Below are 25,493 nucleotides of genomic sequence, written 5' to 3'. Positions count from 1 at the left end.
CTAGGCCACTTCAGCAAGATTGCTCTCTGTCTCTTTCCATATCAACATTTAAGTTTTTTCTGCTTTGTGCATGTACCAATTTGACTCCAAAATGGCTTAAGAAAAAACTTCTGGTTACCACCTCTTCCTAGAACAATTTCCATGCTGCATTGACCGATTGCTTTCCTTCTTGTGTGTGCGTTTGTGTTATTGCACATATTCAAGTGGGTACACCCATGCCATTCGAGAAGCTGCTTAATGGTTGTTGTTGTTTTGTTCCCTTCCAGCATGGACTCTAATATTTTTATATCACCATTTAACAGCACCACAAATATGGCATAGCAGCTAAAAGCCCGGTTTAGCACACCAAGGAGGTTGTAGTTTAAATCTTTGCTGAAATAATAATAGACAAAATAATGGAAAATGAAGTAGATAATGTGCTCTGGGACTTTAGAATTCAAACAGACAAGAAACTGGAGCACCACTTGAACATCAACAGTGTTAACAAAATTGCCATCAGTGAGTTGCAAAAAGGAAGCTTTACTTGGAACAGCTCACATCCTGCAACATTACCTTTAATATTATTAAATATCAACACCTGCCTACGGCCACTAGGGACCGTCGGTATAATTGAATATTCAACACTGCCTATCCTAGGTCCTTGGGAAGGACTCAATAGGTGGATAAAACTGCCAAATCCAATCTAAAAACATCTGGATGACTGGATGACCAACTATAATAATAATTCAAAGGCGCTCCCTTTGTATATTTTTTCCAGTCACCTGAGGAAAAAAAGGTTCCATCCCATTTTTTTTCTTAGCTAAAGTAATAAGCCATCTTAGTATTATGGCTGCATTTGAAGTATTTTACACAATATGACCATATTATCCTTGCAAGTGAGCAATAGAGTGTTTTAAATTTGAGTAGTTTAAAAAATAATCTCATCAATTATTCAGAAAACTTCAATTAAAAGATAGCTGACTTCCTAAAGTCAGCTTGTAGAATTCAAGACCTCAGGGAAAACTATCATAACTTCTCAGCAGTAAGTAAATTAAGAGTGCTTGTCAAAAAAAGACAAAGAACTTCAAGAAATGAAGAACTGCAATTATAATAACCCTAGATAGTAAATGCTGCATAATGATGGCAGATATTAGTAAAATCTAGAATCAAGTCCAGAATATTAAAAGCAAATATGATTACGCAAAAGGCAGACGGGGAAGATAAATAAGATGTATGAGGTTGTAACAGGTAGAGCTACTGTTAAGGCCTTCTTCGTTATCACCCATAATGTATTGCAAACATAGTTAAAGTGACATTGACCTGGATCAGAGATCTACCTGCAAGGTTACTGTTTCCCCCCCCCCCAACCTCTTCATCTGTTCCCTGTTAGAAGAAAAGTAGAATAGGTATTTGATGCTGGATGTCAGTGTATGCATTTCCAAGAGAAGTAGCTATGCTAACAAGAAGGAACAGTCTGACTTTCTGTTCTTTACTCCACTTTAGAAGATTTTCTTCCTAGGGCCTACAATTACACCCACATGCCTTCTACATAGGACATGCTCTGTTTCCTTCTATCGTTTTGCTACATATCCATCTGCAGAACAATGAGCTTTCCAATGACCTTTTTAGCAACATAATTAGATGGGTTGATTGCAGACACATATGCTAATTAAGCCTTGCTCTTTTTAGCAACATTGGTTTAAGTGAGTGAGTGTACATGTAATTCAAGTGTTGACCTTCACACACTCTACTCTGAGATCATTCTTTGAACAAATGTATAAAATATGTCTAAGTGTGCTTGTTATCCCAGTTAAAAGTGGGTTATTGAACATTTTTGGGCAGTCTACTTAATGTAACCATAATAATTAAGGATAATTTTTTTCACTGTAATATGTAGGAACAGGACTTCCAAACGTCTTATTCACTTCCGATTATTTTAGGAGATTTCAACAAATGTAACCTAAGGAAAGATCTACCGTGTTTCCCTGAAAATAAGACCCTGTCTTATATTTTTTTGAACCCTGAAATAAGCGTTTGGCCTTATTGCCATGCGCTCAAAAGCCCGATTGGGCTTATTATCAGGGGATATCTTATTTTGGGGGGAAACAGGGTACCAAAATATTTTCAGCATGTCAATTCTTTCACTAGAGGCAAGAATACTCTAGACCATTGCTACACAACATTAAAAGATGCTTATTGGTCTTTACCATGAGCAGCTGTGGGACACTCTGATCATTGCATGATTCACCTTGTACCTGTTTACAGACAACGACTTAAAACCATGAAACCAACAGTTAAATCAGTGAGGACTTGGACTGAAGAAGCAAAGCTAAAGCTACAGGCTTACCTTGACCGCACTGATTGGAATGTTTTTGAAGATACCTCTGCAGACTTGGATGAATTAACATACTATAATATCATATGTCAGTTTTTGTGAAGACCTATGTGTGCCAACCAGAAACCAGCTAAACTTAAGCAGCTGCGTCGTAGCAAAGAAGAAGCATACAGAAAATGCGATAGAATGCTGTACAGTCAGGCCAGAAACGTATTAACAAGGGAGATCAGAGCAGCAAAAAAGAAGCTACTCTGAAAAACTAAGGAATCAGTTCACAACAAATGAAGCAGCAAACATGTGGAAAACTCTTAAAAATATCACTGGTTACAGCAAACTTTGGTCCCATGCTGAAGGAAATCAACTGGCAGATGACTTGAATGTGTTTTACTATAGGTTGGAGAGAAAACTACTGCCACCTATCTCCACAATCCCCGTCTTAGATACACCAACAGCCAAGCCTCCTACAACTGACCCCATTCTTTTATTATTTTTATTTTTGGATATACATCAATATCATTATATGAACAGTGAGGCATCTGGATATCATTCATTTAAATACAAATAATAGTAATAATATTTGTTTCATTAGTCATACTTATGTAATTGTGGTGTTATTATACATATTTGTTTTATTTATTTATTTATTTATTTATTTATTTATTTATTTATTTATTTATTTATTTTGAATTTGTATACCGCCCTTCTCCCTGAGGACTCAGGGCAGTGAACAGCCAAGTAAAAACATCAAATACAAATATTAAAATACAGTTAAAATATATATATATAAATTTGGCCCCATTGATTAAAAACGATAAACAAAACAATTAAAAACACTTAAAAAAATTAGGCCAGTGTTCCATTATTGTTTAGTTGTTCAGTGTTTTTCTGGGCTGTTCTAATAACAATCACAATATTATTTAAACATACATAGTGATACAATCTTTTCATCTAGCTATTACTTTTAGTATATTATATAAAAATATGTATAATAATATTCCCTCCGATCTTGTTTCTACCTCTATTCTATCTCTCAATAAAGGCAATCTTATATTAAACAGCATTCCCTTTCTAACCATCATCTCTTGCCCGCTTTAGTATTTCAATCCTTATTCGTTTTTCAATCCAAATCGTTTTTTGATTTGCCTCCCAAACTCCTCCCTTGGGTCTTTGTCTCTGTCTACATCTTTCCTATTTAAACCCAGTATTTCTTCCATCTCTACTATCTTTTGCTGCGATATCTCTAGAGGATCTGCCCAAGCCCCTATCTTCTCTTCAAAAATATATTTCTTTTTAACCAATCCCACTTTTGATCTCTTAATATATATTGTCCCTTATTTGATTCATAACTCTTTATGATCTTCTCCTTCTTCTCTTCTTGTTTTATTTGTTGATTTATCTGTTCTTTCTTTTCCTCTAGTCTTTCTATTATCTCCTCTATTTCCTGTTTTATCATCTTTATTCATTGTCCCTTGTTGAACATTTTCTGATTTCCCCACAATGTCATGCATTAAGTTTTTTTTATCTCCCTGTGTTTCTTTATCAACATATCATAAGTACTTTGGAGCATCAACACCATTTCTTTTTTAAATCCATTCATCTCCCTCTGATGCAACATCTTGTCTTATTTTGATAGGTCCAAATATTGCTCAATAGCCTGTCAGTAATCTGTCACCGCCCCAAAGTCTCAATTGTCTATGACCTCGGAAAGCCAGCTTAGAAATCATTTGCTCAATCCTAGCCTTGCTCCTCAGGGGAATGCAATAGTTATAGTTCTTTGTGTCCCACAGTTAGTTAATTAGTTCCATTTAGGTAATCCAGGAAGATTTCCAAATATCTCCTTAAGTCCATCCTATAAATTCAGTCATAGATCCTGGCATTTAAAAGCCGCTTTCTTTAGATGTCTTCCACAATTTCATTCTTCCTATTACCTATCTCTTCCCATTTATGACTATAACCATGTGGCTTGTATTTTTATGATTTATATTGTTCTGTTTGTTTCCTAGTATGATTTGATTGCTTATTAGTAACCTATGACTATCACTAAGTGTTGTATCTTATGATTCTTGATGAATGTATTTTTTTTCTTCAGTGTCCTTTTATGGATACTGAGATCATATGCACCAAAGATAAATTCCTTGTGTGTCCAATCACACTTGGCCAATAAAGAATTCTATTCTATTCTATTCTATTCTATTCTATTCTATTCTATTCTATTCTATTCTATTCTATTCTATTCTATTCTATTAACAACTCTTATCTATCAACTGATAAAGTTTCTCTCTTATTGTTTGATTGCCATTGTTCTTTGTTTATAAAGTATACATCCTGATAAATAACAGAGATGACAATCTCAAATCAGGAAAAAAAATCCATCAGTTTTCTGCCTTGAGCATTCTCTAAAATAGCATTTGTATGCTGAGGAGTTAGAATTCTGCACTTTTGAAAATAAATCCTCTTATGCCTTGAATGATCATAAAAGAACTTTGAGGAGTGGGTGAAGGCATGAGTTAGTTGACATTGTTAGCTCAGAAAAAGAAAGGATCAGGGAGAAGGAAAATAAAAATTGGAGCGTGGTTGTGAATAATTATTATTTCTATTTTCTTGCTATGTGTTACCAGGTCTGAATCAAAAGTCTTTATTAGTGCTCGGTTGCAAAATTCTATTTCATTTTTTTTCTGCCAGTTCTCATTTAGCTTGAGGGAAGATAATGTGTGTCTGAAATATATTTCAGAGGACAGGAGAATTCTGATGAACTCTCCTGGATGGAGTTTGATGATGCTCTTGCACTTATTCAGATACAAGATATGAGTGAATGGTGGAATGTTAAGGTTGAATCTTTCACTGTACATTCTCTCTCCGTCACTCTGGAGCCATGGTGGCACAGTGGTTAGAATGCAATACCCACAGTCAGGAGTTTGATCCTGATCGGCTCAGGCTTCCATCCTTGCCTCAGCCTTCTATCCTTCTAAGATTGGTAAAATGAGGACCCAGATTTCCCATTGACTTTGTCAGGAGGTTGCCAAAGATGATCACATGATTCCAGCACACTGCAACCATAAATATATAGTGGGGCAAAAAAGTATTTAGTCAGCCACCAATTGTGCAAGTTCTCCCACTTAAAAAGATGAGAGAGGCCCGTAATTGTCATCATAGGTAGACCTCAACTATGAGAGACAAAATGAGAAAACAAATCCAGACAATCACATTGTCTGATTTGGAAAGAATTTATTTGTAAATTATGGTGGAAAATAAGTATTTGGTCAATATCAAAAGTTCATCTCAATACTTTATTATATATCCTTTGTTGGCAATGACAGAGGTCAAACGTTTTCTGTAAGTCTTCACAAGGTTGGCACACACTGTTGCTGGTATGTTGGCCCATTCCTCCATGCAGATCTCCTCTAGAGCAGTGATGTTTTGGGGCTGTCACTGGGCAACACGGACTTTCAACTCCCTCCAAAGGTTTTCTAAGGGGTTGAGAGCTGGAGACTGGCTAGGCCACTCTAGGACCTTGAAATGCTTCTTACGAAGCCACTCCTTCATTGCCCGGGTGGTGTGTTTGGGATCATTGTCATGCTGAAAGACCCAGCCACGTTTCATCTTCAATGCCCTTGCTGATGGAAGGAGGTTTGCACTCAAAATCTCACGATACATGGCCCCATTCATTCTTTCCTGTACACCGATCAGTCGTCCTGGTCCCTTTGCAGAGAAACAGCCCCAAAGCATGATGTTGCCACCCCCATGCTTCACAGTAGGTATGGTGTTCTTTGGATGCAACTCAGCATTCTCTCTCCTCCAAACACGACGAGTTGTGTTTCTACCAAACAGTTCTACTTTGGTTTCATCTGACCATATGACATTCTCCCAATCCTCTTCTGGATGGATCATCCAAATACTCTCTAGCAAACTTCAGACGGGCCCGGACATGTACTGGCTTAAGCAGGGGGACACGTCTGGCACTGCAGGATCTGAGTCCCTGGCAGCGTAGTGTGTTACTGATGGTAGCCTTTGTTATGTTGGTCCCAGCTCATTCACTAGGTCCCCCCGTGTGGTTCTGGGATTTTTGCTCACCGTTCTTATGATCATTTTGACCCCACGGGGTGAGATCTTGTGTGGAGGCCCAGATCGAGGGAGATTATCAGTGGTCTTGCATGTCTTCCATTTTCTAATTATTGCTTCCACAGTTGATTTCTTCACACCAAGCTGCTTGCCTATTGCAGATTGAGTCTTCCCAGCCTGGTGCAGGTTTACAATTTTGTTTCTGATGTCCTTCGACAGCTCTTTGGTCTTCACCATAGTGGAGTTTGGAGTATGACTGGTTGAGGTTGTGGTCAGGTGTCTTTTATACTGATAACAAGTTCAAACAGGTGCCAACTGTCCTCCAGTTTGAACAGGTGTTCAAACTGGAGGACAGAGGAGCCTCTTAAAGAAGAAGTTACAGGTCTGTGAGAGCCAGAAATCTTGCTTGTTTGTAGCTGTAGGTGTAAATCAAGCAGCTGAATTTTGATCACATGACCATGAGGATGCCATAATGGTTGTAAGTGTGAAAAATGTTTGTAAGTCACTTTTTTCAGTGCCATTGTAACTTCAAATGGTCACTAAACCATTCAATCTAAACCATTCAACCACTAAAACATTCAGTCTTCTGCTGAATACTGTACAGGTAGATTCCACTGATTAATTTTTCTGTCAGGAAATTTCTACTTACTTCTAGATTGCTTCTCTGCTTCATTAGTTTCCTAATCAAGATTGCTTCTTGTCTTGTGTTCAGGTGCTTCGGAGAATAGGTTGACTCCCTCTTCTTTGTGGCAGCCCCTCAAATATTGGAAAATGTCTCCCCTAGTCTTTCTTTTCATTAAACTAGATATACCCAATTTCTGCAACTGTTCATACAGTATGTTTTAGCTTCCAGTTCCCTAATCATCTTTGTTGCTCTTCTCTGCACTCTTTCTAGAGTTTCAACATCTTTTTTATATCATGGTGACCAAAACTGGATGAATTATTCCAGATGTGATCTTACTAACATCTTTTTTTAATTCAATAGGTTGTGGGGAAATCACTGTGAAACAAGAGTCACTTAACAACCCTGTTACTAAATTAATAATTGTAGTGATTCACTTAACAAGTCTAGCATGAAAGGTCGTAAAATGGAGCAAAACTCACTTAACAAATTTCTCAGTTAGCAACATATATTTTGGGTTCCATTATGGTCATAAGTTGAGGACTACCTGTACATCCTGTAAATTCCTTACAGGATAAGAATCTAACATGAACATGGCATAAATATAAAGGTGTTGAATGATATCATGAAAAAGGCAGCTAGTAAATGTATATGTATTGTTTTTAAAATTCATCTGTTTTATTTCTGCCCAGCTGTTCAGTTTTTTATTTAAAATCCTTTCAAATTTTGTTCTGGCTTTCATTAGAAACAGCAGCTTTTCAATTTCCCTTCTGTATCACAAATCAATTAGTGTTAAATCAGCCTCCCATGTCCTGAGATCACAAATCAATTTGTGATAATTAAAGCACTCTGTAAAGTTTTGTGTCTCTTCTGCATTTTAGCACTAGGGTGTGACAAATGAATTGGTCATATCGGCCAAATTGTTTTGATTCAGAAAGTGTTTTATAATTGCTATAACCACTGTCTATAACTCTCTGAAATTCTGGGAGAGAATGTTATGTTATCATCATTCTGATATATACTAGTTTAAATCCGAGTTATTTATTATGTTGCATTATTTAGAAACCGTGGTGGCGCAGTGATTAGAATGCAGTATTGCAGGCTAATTCTGCCAACTGCCCGGAGTTCAATCCTCACCGGCTCAAGTTTGACTAAGCCTTCCATCCTGCCGAAGTCGGCAAAATGAGGACCCAGATTGTTGGGGCAATATGTTGACTCTGTAAACCACGTAGAGTGGGCTATAAAGAATTGTGAAGTGATATATAAATCTAAGTGCTATTGCTGTTTCAGTGAAGTAGTATCTGTTTTCTATGCATTAAACCTGATTTCAGGTATAACTGGAACATTTTGGAGACATGTTCCCTCATTCGGTATAGATGCTTTTTCTCCTTCCCACCAAACTGAATGTTGCTTGTGATCACAATTAAAGATTTAATGTTGGCCAAGATCCAGTGACAATTAAATTTATGACATTAAATCCACAAACCTAAAAAGAAATCAGCATAGCTTGAGGGCGGTTTTTCCTATTAATCTTTCACATCCTCTTCTAAAGATGGATCAAAATGCTGTCATGAGTAATCAGTTTTGGACACACTTTTCTTTTTCTTTTTGGAGTTGTTAACTTACTGAGACCCATTCTACTTTTATTGCAATAAAAGATCCCAAAGGATAGCCAATAGAGAATGCTATCGGGATATACAAAATGTAGACAGTGTGGTATCATCGTTTAACCAGGTGCTTTTCAGTTGAGGAAGTCTGGATTAGACCATAAAATTATGAAATGGAAGAGAATGTTGGATTTTATCTACACACACACAGACACACACACACTTGTGGCAAAAAGGTAATTTGCATTGAGGACCTGTGTTTTACTATATACAGTATATATGTATATGTATGTGTGTGTGTGTGTATAAATATATGTGTGTGTGTGTGTGTGTGTGTATGTATGTATATATATCTATATCTATTTGTTTTCTTTCCTTTTCGTAGGCTTTATGTGTATTTCTCTTTAGCCAGGTTTACGTAGGAAGAACCTGGATAAAGAGAAATACATCTCTCTCCCTCCCTCCCTCCCTCCCTCCCTCCCTCCCTCTCTCTCTCTCTAAATCTGTATTTTCCATTTTTTTATTTTTAATTTGATTTATATGCCGCCCTTCTCCGGAGACTCAGGGCAGCTTACAATGCGCTAAACAATAGCCTTCATCCTTTTGTATATTTATACAAAGTCAGTTTATTGCCCCCACAACTGGGTCCTCAATTTACCTACCTTAGAAAGGATGGAAGGCTGAGTCAACCTTGAGCCTGGCGAGATTCGAACCTGCAGTAATTGCAGGCAGCTGGTCTTAATAACAGGGTGCTTTAGACCACTATACTACCAAGGCTCTTTCTAAAAGAACTCTTCTGATCTCATGGAGGACTATAATGCAACTTTTCCCCTCTGGAATTCTCCTGACGTATTAGGAGTTGAACTCTCCAAATTCTAATTATTAAGAGAATTGCAAACTGAGCACATCCAGAAGACATCATATTGGAATATATTGAATTATTGGTTTTCTTTTGGTGCTTTGAGAATGTTCTGGAACAAAGTGATTTGAGGTGATTGCAAGATGAGAAAACTGTTCAACTGCTTTTAAAATAATGCACCATAATAAAGTACGATAAGAAAAAACCAGATCAAAAGAGAAAAAGTGGAATAGTTGAACCAAAATTATTCTCTTCTTTGTTTTTTATACCTGTTCTTTTCCTGCCTGCAATCAATTCACTGATGTATTTTCTGAAAAGATGAAAAAGTGCTAGAATGAATTAAATGAAAATAAGCTGATTTTTCAAACTGGTAGGAGTATGTCAATATCTACCTTACTGATACTCTTCACCTGACTTTAAGGTATAAATTTAGATAAACTACAGTCCCATGTTCCTGAAGTTCTTTTCTTTTTAATGAAAATTTTAGTGGCTCTCCAAAAAGTGTGAAACTATAGTTGGAACAACACTGTTAATTCTATAATATAATTCTATCGGGGGCATTTTAGAGTAATAAGAAAGGCTTGAAGAAGCAAGAAAACTTTATGGCAAGAGAGGAAAGCACTTACTCCCAAACAAAGCAAAACATTAACAGGAAAAAAAATTACAATTCCTAATAGCCTAAGCAGGGAGTTGGACTAGAAGACCTCCAAGGTCCCTGCAAACTCTGTTATTCTATTCTATTCTATTCTATTCTATTCTATTCTATTCTATTCTATTCTATTCTATTCTATTCTATTCTATTCTATTCCCATCATAGGATTTATTTTTCTTTAATTCCTATCCTTTCAAAATCTTCTCGAGAAAGTTGCCCGTTTTGTGTCATTTAGCCATTAAAGTGGAAGACCGATTTTGCTCCCCATAACAAACACCAAGAAGCCATGAGGAGAGAAGAGTAAGTTTTCCTTAAAAAATTCATTTTTAAGTGTGTGTATTTTCTGTTTGAGTCTTTCTACCACCTTTCTTGTGAGACTTTTTCTAGATCCCAAATATTTTACTTGTTCATCAATGTTCTGCCTAAGTTAAGACTTCAGATGCTTCCTGTTAGTAATCACTTTTTAAATACTGTATCAAGAACAACCAAAAGTAAATTGTTGGCTTATCTATTCTTCTGTCATCTACAAAAGATTGTTAAATGAGGTTGAATTGCTTCAGCATTTCAAAAGGACCCTCTTTAGCCCATCTTGACTATGAACAGTGGAAAGTTTCTGATTGCCACACTTGCCTGGCTATTTTTGGTTAATGTCAATGCAATTCGCACATATATTTTTTTCTCCTTCAAGACTGTCCACCTCAGGGAAATTACAGGGCTGTAATTCAAATTTGACCTTCAAAGGCTGAAAGCAGCCTGGGCCAGATTTCCATGAAGGCATAAAGCAGCTGTTTACTGACTTTGAAGAGTGATGGATACAGTATGCCAAGATACCAAAAGGAATAAAAATTCATGACAATGGGGCTTTCCAACATCAACAGTGGATCTTTATCTTAATGAAGGAAAACAAATCACAATACAATTGAATAAACAGTTAATTCTCATTTGTATTCTTCAGTATATGGAACCTTCCTAGAGAAGGAATATACATAGACAAAGTATGCAGACCAGTTTTATATTCAGCGAGTAGAATATGAAAATAAGAATTCTATTTCTTCTGGAGCTCAAATAATTACAGGATGAAGATGAATGTCATTCCTTCTTCCATTTCTCCATCAGGATACTGTGTGCTAAACAAGACGCATTAAGTTTCATGGCTGAGGTTAGTCTTGATCCTGTGTCTCCTGATCTTCATGCAACACTTTCACCATTGTCCTGTGCTAATTCTTTGAAAAGGGTTTCTAAAATGTATGATTTTTGAATCTTAGGTGTTCAGACTTTCCAAAATTTGTTCTTACGTAGCTGTGGGAAGCTGCCAAAAGTCTAGTACCTGAAGTATATTAAATTCCACTAAGTTAGCATTTCTGGAAAACAAGTACAAATACAGGTATTCTTCGACTTACAACCACAATTGAGCCCAAAATTTATGTTGCTAAATGAAACATTTGTTAAGTGAGCTTTGCACATTTTACGATCTTTCTTGACACACTTGTTAAATGAAACAACTGCAGTTGTTAAGTTAGTAAGCCAGTTGTTAAGCGAATCTGATTTCCCTATTGACTTGCTTGTCAGATAGTTGCAAAAGTTGATCACATGTTCCAGGAACAATGCAACCGTCAGAAATACAAGTCAGTTGCCAAGCGTCTGAACTTTGACCATATGACCATTGGGATGCTGCAATGGTCGTAAGTGTGAAAAATGGTTGTAAGTCACTTTTTTCAGTTCCGTTGTAACTTTAAATGATCACCAGATAAACTGTTGTAAATTGAGGACCACCTGTACTAGTCCACATGAACTCACTTTTCTCCTTGTTTGGTAGAGATTTTATTAGGAAGTTAATAACAGTAATAGTTATTTCTCTCTGAGAAATTGTGCACCTTTCTTAAACCTTAGCATTTTGCACTTTGCCTTCTGAAACAATTTCTCCCAGCCCATTGTGGCTAATAATATGCAACTTACATGGATGAGTCAGATCTGCATTGCAGAAGTCAAATACTGTTTTGCAAGGAAGTCTTGAACATGTAGTGCCAGCATGTGGGAAAATGAAGTGACCTGACAAAATAAGAGGACAGGCTTTGCCCATCACAGGAACTAAAAAAAAAAAAAAAAAAAAAGACCTCAAATGCCTTTCCCCCCCTTAAATTAGTAATACATTTAGGTTAGCAACACTCTTTCCATAGTTGTAGTCATTTGACAAAAGATGAGGGTCTGCAATCTTTTGAAGGCTGTTGGCTGTTCAGTTGGGTTTGGAAGAAGGTTTGGTAAAGCAGAGAGGATAGAGATATGAAGCAAGCATAGCTTTGAGGGAGATAATAATTTTTGTTTTGGGGTTTAGATTTAAGTGTGTTGTGTATTTTAAGATGACAACCACAATTTTCATAGAAGAAATTTTTTCAGGGGATACTGGGGGCCATAAAAAGGTTTGGGGGACTGCAAGAGGCAGCTAAATCACAGATTGCTAAAATCTGATACAGAAAATATAGACATCTTTTAAAAATAGAAAAACAACAGGACTTCACTATTCTTAATGAACACTATTAATAGTTCAAGTATTACCAGTAAGTAAATGTAACTAAGTTTTTCTATTAAATGCTTGGTATAGAATTTTGACCTGGTGATTAAAAGCTGTCACTTTTTTAAATCAATGAACCTACTTTCAAAAGTTTTCAAGGATGTTAAAGTCAATGGAAAAATCAGTGTTGGTTTAACTTTCATCTATTTATTGTAGATTTGCAGACTAGCTCATCAGTAAACACTTGAAATAGCCATTTGTTTCAAAACGCCAGAAAATTTCATTCTGCTTGTTATTTCCTTTTTATAGCAGTTGAAAAATATTTGACATTTTACATATGTTTTTGATTAAGAAGACTCCTAGATATGGCAACACATTCTGTTGCATAACATTTACAAAGTTATCCTTAAAATAAATCCCAGAGTCATGAAGAAGAACCTTGATAATGAAAACCAGACAATGAATTATGAATGATGAATTGATGCTAATGTATTTTACTAAGCAAATCGTCTTTGGGGGCTCCCATATTTTAGTATATCAAAACTCCCTCTCAAAGTGCTTTAAAACAGAGATTTTTCAGTAGTTGCAGTCATATAATACCTAATTTAAAATAATAGGAATATTATATGACTATTTGGATGCTGTTTGGAGTAAAAACACTAGTTTGATGTTGTAAAGTCAACAAAGCCATATACTTTCATGATCTTCAGTAGGGTTGAAAAACCTACAGCTCTCCAAATGGTGCTGAAGAACAGCTCCAAGCATTTGATGGCTTGGTATTCAAATCATCTGGAGGACCAGTTTTGCTCTTCACAGACTTCAATCTATTTTATTAAATACATACTTTTATGAGATTAACCCAATTTTAAAAATTGCCATATACATATTATGATAGAAACAAAGTTGGCGACATGGAGAGAATTATGGGATCAGTCACTGATATTCTGAGGAGCAGATAATAATAAGAGGATCTGCAAACAGAATCTGTTGAGGCAGAAATACTTCTAAATAGTTTGACCTGATAGAAGACACATTTCTAAGGAACTGGCATAATATCTTCCATGCATTTGTGCTGGCAAAAAAAGGAAATATTCTCCCATTAATTATTATAATCCAACCCCTTTGGATGAAGGGGACGCTTGTACAGAATGCATGCCACTTTCAGCTGTATTTTTTTAAATAATAGCTAATCAATTAAATCTGATGTAGTAGGTCTATGTATTTCATAAAGCTGAAAGAAAGATATATTTGGGCTAAAGTAATTAAAGTGGAATATACATAGAACTAATCTAAGAAAAAGATGGTGGAATAACTTGATAGAGGCATCAAAGCAAGAACTGTAAATAAGGGAAGAAAGAACCTATCCTCCAAATTTAGATAGCAAGCTATATCAATACTCCAAATAGCATTTCAAGATATCAGCAATAGATGACCTTGTTTGGCCTTGGAAGCTGAACAGGATTTATCTTGGACTGTACTTGGATGGGAGAGCATAAAACAATGCCATGGCTGTACATGGAATTGGGAAGGTAGCAAAAAATCCTAGGAAGCAGCAATAGGAAATCACTTTTGTACCGTTGCTAAGAAAGCTTCATGGATGTGTCCCTGAGGTGACCAGGAGATGAACTTGACTTGATGGATACTTTATCTTTTTTTAATGATGATAAATAAACTTGCAGAGAAGCATGGCATATGGATCAAAGCAATCGTTTCTTCACTGACAATGGGAGCATTTTTCAATTCGTGCTTCTGCCACTGTATATTGTCAGGGCTGTAAAAGGCATTTCATCTGTTTACTGCCCATTGGAGTCATATGAAACATAGAGTTTGCACATTAAGGGAAAATGTGTAAACCGCAGTGAGAAAGTTGATGTGAGCTATTGATTCAGTTCCTTTTCATGGGATGGAAGAGTGGACAAAGTGGTGATGGTGACTGACAAATTGGAAAGGCAGAAAAGTGAAACACTGCTTAGTCCACACGATAAAATACCCATAGAAAGTGTATGAGCCCCATATTCTGCTGGCTTTCAGTTTTCAATGACTTTTAGTGCATTAGTACTAGCTAAAATGGTGGTGGGTTTTTTAGGTTTTTTTTTTTTTTACCAATGAGGGATATTTACAGATTTTCAATTATAACAGTAATTAGGCTGTTGGTTTGAGCTCCGAGCTTGGCAATTTGGATGCAAATGTTTCGTCACCATCCAAGGAGACATCGCCAATGTGTTTTGAGTTGTGCTCGTCTGTCAGAACACAGGTCTTTAAATACCTTTTTTGAGATGCAGTGTTCTGCCCCAGCTCCGGATTCCCGAGGATATTGACACACACCAACCGTCCTTATCAAATTGATTAAGTAGCAAGAATAAACCAAAGTCCGGCAAAGGTTGGCAACCAGCCCAGAAAACAAGATATGATAAGACTTTTCCAAAAATGCTCTGATGATAATTACAAGTTGTTTCTAGCAAGAAATTACTAACTGCGTGCGATTTAAATAGGCTAAGGGAGTGGCCAATTACCCTGAAGCCTTACTCTCGAGGAGACCTCTTCCTCTTGAGTAGCCACTCCTGCTTTTTGGCAGCTCTTCGTGCTCAAGCATTGAGAAGAGGCTCCTCTACTTCGCTCTCTCCACTTGAAGGAGCCTCTGGAGGTTCTGAAGGCCCTGGCTGAGTCTCTGCCTCTGGCACCACATCCTCTTCAGCCTCCTCGCTGTCTGACGCGATCGCCGGCTGCGCAGGCTGCTGGTGCAACCCCACACCAGCCTCCTTGTTGTCGGGATCAGCCATGATCCGCACAGGCCGCACAGGGCCACAACATGCAGATTTATCTGAATGTTGTTTGTTCAGATATTTCTGAGTCATGGTCTGATTTTGGACTGTTTGATTGGCTGGCTGTTGGTGCTGGGCTATAGTTAAGTACTGTCTGTGTGATGCAGAATTAGGATTAGAGTTGTTTATTTGGGCGCTTCTGGGTGCTTCTTCTCATGGTCTGGTTTTGGCTTGTTTGATAGTTTGAGTGGCTGGCTGTTGTTACTGAGACATGATCCGATTTCATGTGAGCCGACCACGGACCAAGCATGTTGCCCCAACAATTTGCATCTGCATTCTACTAACCTTGGAAGGATGGAAGGCTGAGTCAATCTTGAGCCGATTGAGATCAAACTTCTGGTATGTGGACAGAATTAGTCTGCAATTCTAATCACTCCACCCCCCACCCCATGCCTCTTAACATAAGTAAGACAATAAGTAAGAAAGGGTCATTTAATATTATCTCACTTTGAAATCAAAATGCAATCAAGAATATGTCTTGATTGCTTCAGTAACAAATATACTGCTATTTGTTATGATTTGTTATGAATCATGATTTATTTATCCTGTTGTTCTGCCAGGCCGGGCTATCAACATAATAGTTTTAAATTGGGGTATTTTAAATTTCTGGGGTTTTAATTGAGCCAAATTATTTAATCATTTTAAATTTTAATTGCTGTTTTGTCTTGTGTTTTTAAATAGGCTGTACACCGCCCTGAGTCCTTCGGGAGAAGGGCGGTATAGAAATAAAATTATTATTATTATTATTATTATTATTATTATTATTATTATTATTATTATTATCTATATAGACAGACTGTTTCACTGATCTTACTCTCAGGAGGTTTTTCCTTATAATTAAATAGTCTTAAATACTCAAAGCTATATTCAAATGCTGCCAAAAAGAAAGGTTGGGATACTAAATTTGGACCAATGCTTTATATTTATCACGACAAATTTAGAAAAACAATTCATGGCATCAATTGGTTTTTCAGTTTACATAGGTGAAACAAAAGGGTGCTTTTCCTACATTCAACAACATTGTGATGATGTATGCATTTGTCCACTGTTATTCATGATGCCAAAAAGTCTGTGTTTTACATTTGCTATTCCTCTTTACCATGAATCATCCCCCACCCCCTCAAATTAACAGCCAAGCAAAATTAACTACTTCATAATCTCATTTGGAACTAGGCTAGGTATTTCTTCTCTCTAAAAAAAAAATAATCCTTTAGTGATAGGCAAATTTGGCAACAGTTCTTAGATTCAATTGCTGATTCTCCTGGTATTCATTTATCCTCCCTCACATCTTCATTTGATGCAAAGTAATGAAGACATCAGGTTTAAGACTACCTACACGGTGCTTTGATAAAAGATAATATCCTTTTAATGCAGTATTAATTCTTTTTCTGTCCTACAACTACATTTACTTTGACTGACTTATACCCATTTTGTCTATGCTTTGCTCAATCTTGGCAATATATAATCATGTCTCTGAACTGCTGATGGTGAGCTTTAGTTAAATGGCATTCCAGCTTTCCAGAGCATATCAAGAAAAATATTACCCAGTAGCGGTAATAGTAAAAATATTTTAATTGATGTGTGTTTAGGAATAAGCATAGTATGTCTTTTGTTCCTTTTTTGCTCACCACTAATGATAAAATCTCATGACCAAAACATGTTTGCCCCACAGCAGGTTTTGTGAATATTAACCAACAATTTAACCAACAACCAACGTGAGTATAGGATAGATAAAACCGTGCACAATGCATTCAAGATAGCTGAAATGAGAGGCAAAATTGACTGGCAGGCAAAAAAACAAAAACAAATAACCCCCCCCCAAAGCCTGCAGTGCAAGAAGACAGTAATTACAACATTGTGTAAAACAGTTTATGTATCTCCAAATAAAATAAAAGCATTTCCCTAATTCCCTAAAATAGTGTCAGTTATGGCAACCAAAAAGATTGATTTTTCCCAATTCCTAAAAGTCTTGGAGAAAATCAACAACAATTGAGGACATTTCAGGGGAAGGTTGATTGCAAATATAAGATCTAGATAGGTAAAGGTGTAATGCAGGGGTGAAATCCAGCAGGTTCTGACAGGTTCTGGAGAACCGGTAGTGGAAATTTTGAACAGTTCGGAGAACCGGCTAATACCATCTCGGGTATTTGCCAGTTTATTTATTTATTTATTTTATTAGTTCGATTTATATGCCGCCCTTCTCCGGAGACTCAGGGCGGCTTACAATGCATTAAGCAATAGCCTTCATACTTTTGTATATACCTGCTTAGTAGGGCTTTTTGCCCCCCCCCAGCGGTGTTCTTTTTTATACAGTCAGCTTATTGCCCCCACAAACTGGGTCCTCATTTTACCTATCTCGAAAGGATGGAAGGCTGAGTCAACTCAATCAATCTGAGTCAGTTGCCCCAGGAGTGGGGAGGGAATGGGGATTTTGCAGTATCCTTCCCCTGGAGTGGGGTAGGAATGGAGATTTTGCAGTATCCTTTCCCTGCCATGCCCACCAAGCCACACCACACCCACCAAGCCACCCCCACAGGACCGGTAGTAAAAAAATTTGGATTTCACCACTGGTGTAATGGTCTGGGATAATAATCTTGGGGCACAGGATGAAGGACCACAGCCCAGATAATAGTCAGACAAAAGATATCTCACAGAGAATGTATCTCAAAAGGGACTCTTCTCTGGCAAGCGAAGGCAGGGAAAGAAGAAGTGTGTTCAGACGTGCAAGACTCTTATTATAACTTTACAATTAAGGCAGTGTGAATATTCATAGTTTCAGTTTTTTGCCTAGACTGTAGAAGACTGACAGAAGGCTTAAAATGCGATGTAGCTTTTCCAGCACAAGTGAAAGTGGATGTGGCTCCATCCATAGTAGCTAGTTCTGAGTTTGAGAAACTGTCCCAAAGGACTCCCATAGATAACCCCTTCCTATCACCTAATTCTTACATGCTTTACCAAGCCTGCTGCCCCCTCTTCATCCAGTAAGGAATGTTTTCCCCATCCTCCACAGATTCAATAAGACCTCCTAAATATGATGCTTAATATTGAACAAACAACTTTGCTTTGTTACTGGCATACAGAACCAGAAGTTAAAATAGTCCTATTTTGCTGTTTGCAATAAACAAAAAGCATACTAATCTATAGGTAGCTCTGCACAAATACATAATAATGTTATCACACTATAGTTTTGAACTTGTCCCCTATCCATAGATGTGTCCTTGGGAAATGCAGTTTCTATCTCTCTATTACCCAACAGCCAACAAACCACCCACCTTTTTTTAAATACAAAAAAGTGTATTTTAAGTCCCCAAATATTCACACAATTGACCAATCTTAGTTGCCTTGTACACGTCTCTGGGAGCACACTCCATCCTCCTCTTCTTCATGCTCTGTTTGATTCCTTTGCCAACTTTCTTGAAGGCTACAATCCAAAGCCAGGTTGGCTGCTCACCATCTCTGCTAACCGAGTCTGGTCCATCTAGCTGTCACAAACTAGTCTGACTGTCCCCAGTACAGTTCACTTGCACCTATGTTGCAGGCAAGCAGACCAACAATTTCTCTCTCACTTTAAATTTCTAACTCAGTTTGATCTCTTCTGCTAAACTTTTTCTTAGCCGTTGCTTCCCATCTTGGTCTCTCTCAGTCAAAAATGTCTGCATCAAACACTAGTTTGGTGTAGTAGTGAAGATACTGGGCTAGAAATCAGGAGACTACGAGTTCTAGCCTTCCCTTGGGAATCTAACTGAATAAAAGTTCTCTTTCCAGTTGCCAAGAAAATATAAGGAAGATTTGTTACATATAATGCTTTGAGTTGTCCTCCTCCATCCCAAAGACAGGATGTAAATAACATTATGACCCCAGGTCTATGTTTTTGTACAGAATCCCACACTTCTTCTACCCTTTCCCCATTATGTAATTTCCATTTCTTCTTCTCAACTCCATGGACAGCCTTCTTCAACTATTTGGAAAGTCTTCAATTCTGTTTTTCTATTCTGCTTCCTACCTATTATGACCTATGGGTAAATATGACCCAAATGTCTTGCTCCCATGTTGTTTCTTTGTTTTCAGTGGTGCAAATCCCTACCAGTTTGCTCAACTTTATATTTATTTCTACAACTATACTGAATCTCCTGGAGGCTTGCTAGTAATTCTGCACAATCAAGCCAAGCACACAGGAACGGGAAAGACAATCCAATTATTCAAGTAACCGAATGTTCCACAGTGCCGAAGGTCAGCAGCAGCAACAACCATCATCGCTTCCTGTTTTGTTTCTGAAATTATATAAGATCTTTGCTGGAGGGGATGTGGGGGTGGAGAGGAAGGTTGGCGGTCCTCAAAAGAAACCCACTACTTTGCAGTGTAACTGGAATGGCCTCCTTCTTCGTGTCACTGAATGTAGAACCCATTATTTATATATTTAAAGAGTATTCTAATCTGCTGTATCTGTGTTTATTTTGTCTTCTTCTCCCTAATACTTGATTCATTCCCACTTCATTCTTTTTTACTTAGTTATCTAGTACAATGCTTTTGAGAATATGAAAGTTCTCTGACATATGAGATAAAACAGTTAAAGTTAATTGACATGTATATATCTTTTTAGAACAGGGTACCATAGCAGTAGCAATAGCAAAAGCCCTTAGACTTATGTACCGCTTCACAGTGCTTTACAGCCCTCTCTAAGCAGTTTACAGAGTTGGCATCTTGCCCCCAACAATCTGGGTCCTCATTTTATCAACCTTGGAAGGATGGAAGGCTCAGTCAACCGATGATTGGCAGAAGTAGTCTGCAATACTGCTGTTCTGACCTAGGCTTCCCAAGAGCATGAAGCAGACTCCTCGTCCTGATAAAACCTCTTTTATTTAGGTTAAAGGGAAATTCCTCTCCAGCAAAGTCCTGGCAAACAGTCTTTCATGAGATTTAACAACTACAGACCTTTATCAGGCTTGGAGGTTTGCCAGGCCAATATCTTCCGAACGCCCTGCTGTAGCAGCAGCAATTACTTTGCAAGAAGTCAGGAACAGATCTTCCCCCTAATGAATTAAACTAATTGTCTCCTGCAAACTCCCCTCCCCTTTCGCTACCCTTTGGGCATCCACCTGGGCCTTTACTCCCAAGTCGGCCCTTGTTCCTTAGCTGTTCTCTTCTCCTGGCAGCTCTGCGCATGTGCACATCAGGAACAGGCTCCAGCTGTTCTTCTGCCCTACTGATATCCAACTCCAAAGGCAGCTGATAACTGTTGGATGACCCTGACCCCATCTCTGGCTCCGACACTCATCAGAGCCTTCCCCAGACTCCAGGACTGGCCCATATTTCTCTCCAACCTCCTCACTGTCTGAGTCCGCCACCAGCTCCGCAATTGTATTCTAACCACTGCGCCATCGCGGCTCTTAGATCTGCTGTTTGTTAGGACAACCCAGCTATGGTTGTTTTCTTTCTTTCTTTCTTTCTGGTACAATGAAAAGAACAACTTTAATGCAATTAATCTTTGCTTGTGATAAGAGAAAAAATAATAATTTACGTGATCTGCTTCTTGTTTACAAAGCAATACAGAATGTGAAAATTAAAAAAAAAAACCCTCAAAGAACTGTTAGTAGATAAAATATTCTTCTTGAATGGGTCTTTTAAAATTTCTTTAATGTTTTATTTGTCGTATGTAAAGATGAAAAATACAACCCTATTAATTACATTGATTAATAGTTGAGAATTCTATGGTATCTTGATGAATGCCTGTGAAATGAAAGATGCGGCACTGAGAAAAGTCCACTTTAAAGGACAAGTAAAGTTAACAATCCTTGAATATCCACTTTCCCCCATAATGTAAAAGACAGTATCAGTGTATTAGGGCAAGAAGAACCCTTTCATCCACCCAGAAATTGGATTTCAACTCAATCCCAGTCAGTACAATGGATGAAAGGTACAATGGGAAATATTTCAGTAACATACAAACATTGTGGCTTCTCCCGTTTGTGTTGAAGGCACCATTCTGGATTGAAAGAATTAGCCAGTATGATCACCATTGCTCTGGAATGCCCATGGGACCTTCTTTCATGTGCCCGTCAAGGAGCTGGAGCAAGTGACGGGAGCTCATCCCGCCACGCAGAAGCACTCAGGATTCAAACACGGGTTTGCTAACCTCTAACCCAGTGTCATAACCATGTGAATCACAGAGTTCTCTTTAACAAAATTTATTAAGATAAAAAGATAATCACTCCAAGTGAATTAATTTTCTAAATGAAAATTTAAAAGTGAAATGCAAATTATTCACTTTTTGGAGCGATTATGTATCTCAGTATATATTTAGCTGGTGGCTTTCTGAATTTCTCATAACTTGACATGATGTACCAGAAGGGAAACATCTCTGGAATCTGAGGCTAGTTGTTTATATAATAGCTGGATCTTATTAATCTGAGAATCACACCTGTAGAGGTCATCTTTCCTTCTCATATACAGATTAATTATTAATTTAGAAGAAATATGTTGTGGAAGATAAAAATGGAGATGGAAGGTCATATTTATTTCACTCTTCTGATTTTTGCTCCCTCAGGAGGAAAAATATGTCAAAAGCTTTGATAGTTCTTTCATCTGTATTTGAACCAATTTTTTTGTAACAGAAGCAACTGCTGAGAGAGTTAACAAAAATTTAAAATCTCGACAGCATAATTGTAACTGACAGCCTGAGGGGTTTTTTTGCTTTGTTTTTACCTTTCTGCAGATGCCTATGTTTTGAAGTTTATCTATTACTTATTCAAATATTGAAAATGAGAGTTTTTAACACAAAACTGAACAAGAACTAAAGAAACAGAATATTCTCTATGTATCTTCATAACAAAGCTTTTTGTTCAGTGTTTCACATTTCATGAAGATAATTTACTCGAAGAAAGCAAGTATAACTCTATTAAAATGAGCATGAATGTTATTGATCTTTAAGAAATATTCTAACAGATTTGATCTCCCCCCACTATGCTCTATATGTAAATTGTGCATTGATTGATTGATGATTATGTGCAATCAAATGTTTTCAACCCCTAGCAACCCCATAGATAGATTTTCTGCCAGACGATCAATGCCCAATCTGTTCTCTCAAGTCTCCCAAGGGTGCACTATTTTCCTATTTTATTGACAATTCACCCATTTTATAAAGATATTCCTGGACTCTTTAAAGTCACTTTTCATTTTTACCACCCTGGAAAGCTCAATATAAATCTGTAAACTTAGTTCTCTGCTTACCCTAACTTTTGGAAATTTGTGAACAATTTAAAATGTTGTTCTTCAAAGCAGGTCATTAAGGAACTCCCTATTTCCCTCCAGGAATAAAATTGTCCATTTATTTCTATTGTTTGTTTTTTATTTTTTAACCACTTAGCAAAAATAACTTTTTATGCCATGGCCACTAAGTAGCCATGGCTAAGAATGCCTTTGACCCATATTATTGTATTTCCAATTTTCCGTGTATTGCTTCTAAATTAAAAAGAATATTTTTAAAAAGATATATATATAAAATTGGTAAATGATAGACTTGTTGGTGTTTATAATTTCAGCTCATTAGCTCCAGCCTTAACCCAAGATGGCTTATTTTCTCAGGAGATAATGGGCTGTGATTTCACTGTTATTTTGACATGACACAAAAAGCAAACGTGAAAGGACATCCTGCTGTAAATATAATCACATAGTATGCTTTCATCTTGGCGATTCTCCTGAACTCATCTGAATTCTTCTTTCAGTATTAAAGTTTATAACTTAATTGGCTAGAGTCAAGGTAGAAGTATGACCTGGTTCATCATTACATTCAGCTGGTTTACCTTTTGAAAAAAAAACAGGGTTGTTAAACAAGCTGTAAGATGCAGGATTCAGACATTGTGCTAGGACAAAACCTCATTATAATGTAGCATTATGCATGAATAAGAATGTGCTGCAAATTTCATCTGTTTTTGTATTTTTGAATAGTGAATAGCAAAATATATTTATGCTCTATGTTTTGAGCTAGCTAGGTTTACAAAAGCTTAGAAATGAATTGAATTCCAAAATATAATTTAGAAGAAGACAAAAGTTAACATTTAACCCTTAAACATTAAAAATGCTATTTTATAATAGGCTTATTAAAGTTTACAGATGCAAAGATTAAAAAAAAAACTAATGCAAACAAAAGAATTACAAAAACTAAAAAAAGTGCAGAGACTTTTTTAAAAAGGAGAAAAAACATTAAGAAAAAAGAAAAAAAGATATGAGCAAATAACCTTTTCCATCATCAAAAGAAGTACAAACAGTTGTAGTGACTTGTCACTTTTCTGGTACTACAACAAAAGAACTCTTCCTCCTATATCTCTTCTCTTAACTGCAAGCAAATTTGGCATGTTTCTTTTGTAAATTCAAAATAAAATGTTATCCAGGCACTTCTTCTTGTTTATTATTTGTACAGTATGACTCCTTCAATTGTTTAGCCATCACCCAGTTGCATTTGTAAATCAACATCTTTTTCCATACCTGTTGTGACCCCAACTCCTGAGCCTTCCTAACAGAGGAAGAGGACGCAGAAGGTGATGGGGAGGAACCTTCAAGGCCTCCCTCTCCAGGACCCTCCTCTCTGGCAATGTCTCAGGTTCCATCCGAAGGCCAAGAGGAGCAGCCTGGCATATGCCAGGAGGAAAGCATATTGGAACAACAACAGATAGGGAGCGAGGATGATGAATCCTGGCTTGATCCCAGGCAGCGTCGGAGGGAGAAGCTGCGCAGCAACAAAAGAAGCGTGGGAGGGCCAGAGATTGAGCTGAGTCACTGAGCCACACCCCACAAGGAATAAAAGTGGGTGTGATTGCTCTTCAGGCCTTCTGACGGTCAAAGTTAAAAACCTGAGAGTCACATTGCGTTATCTGAAATCTGGATTGGACCTTGGCCAATTCTTGCTTCATGGATTACTTTTTGCTACTGAACCGGTCTGAGGAGAAACTCTCTCTCTTGCTGATTGTGAGTGAAAACCGACTTGGCAGGCATTTCGCAGTTTATTGCCAAAACTCTTATCTGCAAGGGTTTCTAGACTGATTGCTTAATAAAATCTTGGCAGGCGTGCCTGGTTGTGTGTTTGTCTGTGTGGGGAAGGGGGACAGAACAATACCATTCTTTTGGTCTGACATTTTAAAATCCATACACAAATTAACTCCTAAGTGCATTGTTACCAAATATCCTTAAATTCTTCCAAAGTTAGAATATTTTGCTTCAATTTGTACTAGTGGGTCTTTTGGAGCTTAATTTAATAATGCCAGAAGGAATTTTCTTAATTTAAACATTATGCAACCTTTCTATTTGTTTTTCATCTTTGTTAATTCTTGTTTAAGATTTAATGAAATCATTGTTTATTTTTAATTGTACAGTAGATATTTTAAGTTTTCTATAAACTGTAAGCTGCCAACAATCATCAGATAATGGTGGTATTTAAGTGCAATATCTACTTAATAAATAAACTAGGAATGTATTCCTGGGTACCTGTGTAGCTTTTTCTATAAGAAAAAAAATCTTTAGACCACAATTGCATAAAAGTAGACATGCATTACACATTGCTCATTGCTTTCATTTACTCTATATATTTTCTAAATGTGCCTTATAGTGTCCTATTTGTTTATGAAATATATTTATACTCTACGTTTTGAGCTAGCTAGGTTTACAAAAGTTTAGAAATGAATTGAATTCCAAAATATAATTCAGAAGAAGACAAAATCCTCTGAGACTTGGCATATGTTGACAGAATCTAAGCATTTTTCTAAATGAAATACTAGCCAGAGATAGGGATGACACTAAATAAAACATTTTTTATATGTATAAATTGAAAAGCATTCTGGAAGTTATTCTAATTACAATTGCTCAAGTTCCAGATTCTTTCCAAATAAACTCTGCTAAAGATGCCCTCTTCTGATGATGACAGTCCAGCTACATCTTTAACCTCTTTTGAACTAGAAATTATCATGTGTCAATATATTGTATGTCCATTCTGTAGGAGAAATCCATGTAAACCTGCAACAGTGATACATATAGTACAAAATTTTGTATTTTTTCATCAT

At 37.0% G+C, this 25,493-nt stretch overlaps 1 protein-coding gene across 1 annotated transcript in view; it reads left to right on the top strand.

Moving 5' to 3' along the window:
- The window catches only part of OXR1 (oxidation resistance 1), a 189,707-nt gene that overhangs the window by 64,065 nt on the left and 100,149 nt on the right, over window positions 1–25,493 (top strand). The window lies entirely within an intron of this gene.

This window comes from Pituophis catenifer, unplaced genomic scaffold, assembly GCF_029215685.1.
Source record: "Pituophis catenifer annectens isolate HBS135680 unplaced genomic scaffold, rPitCat1.0.hap2 SCAF_3, whole genome shotgun sequence".
NCBI classification, from domain to species: Eukaryota; Metazoa; Chordata; class Lepidosauria; order Squamata; family Colubridae; genus Pituophis; species Pituophis catenifer.
This window is presented reverse-complemented; position numbering and strand designations above follow the sequence as displayed.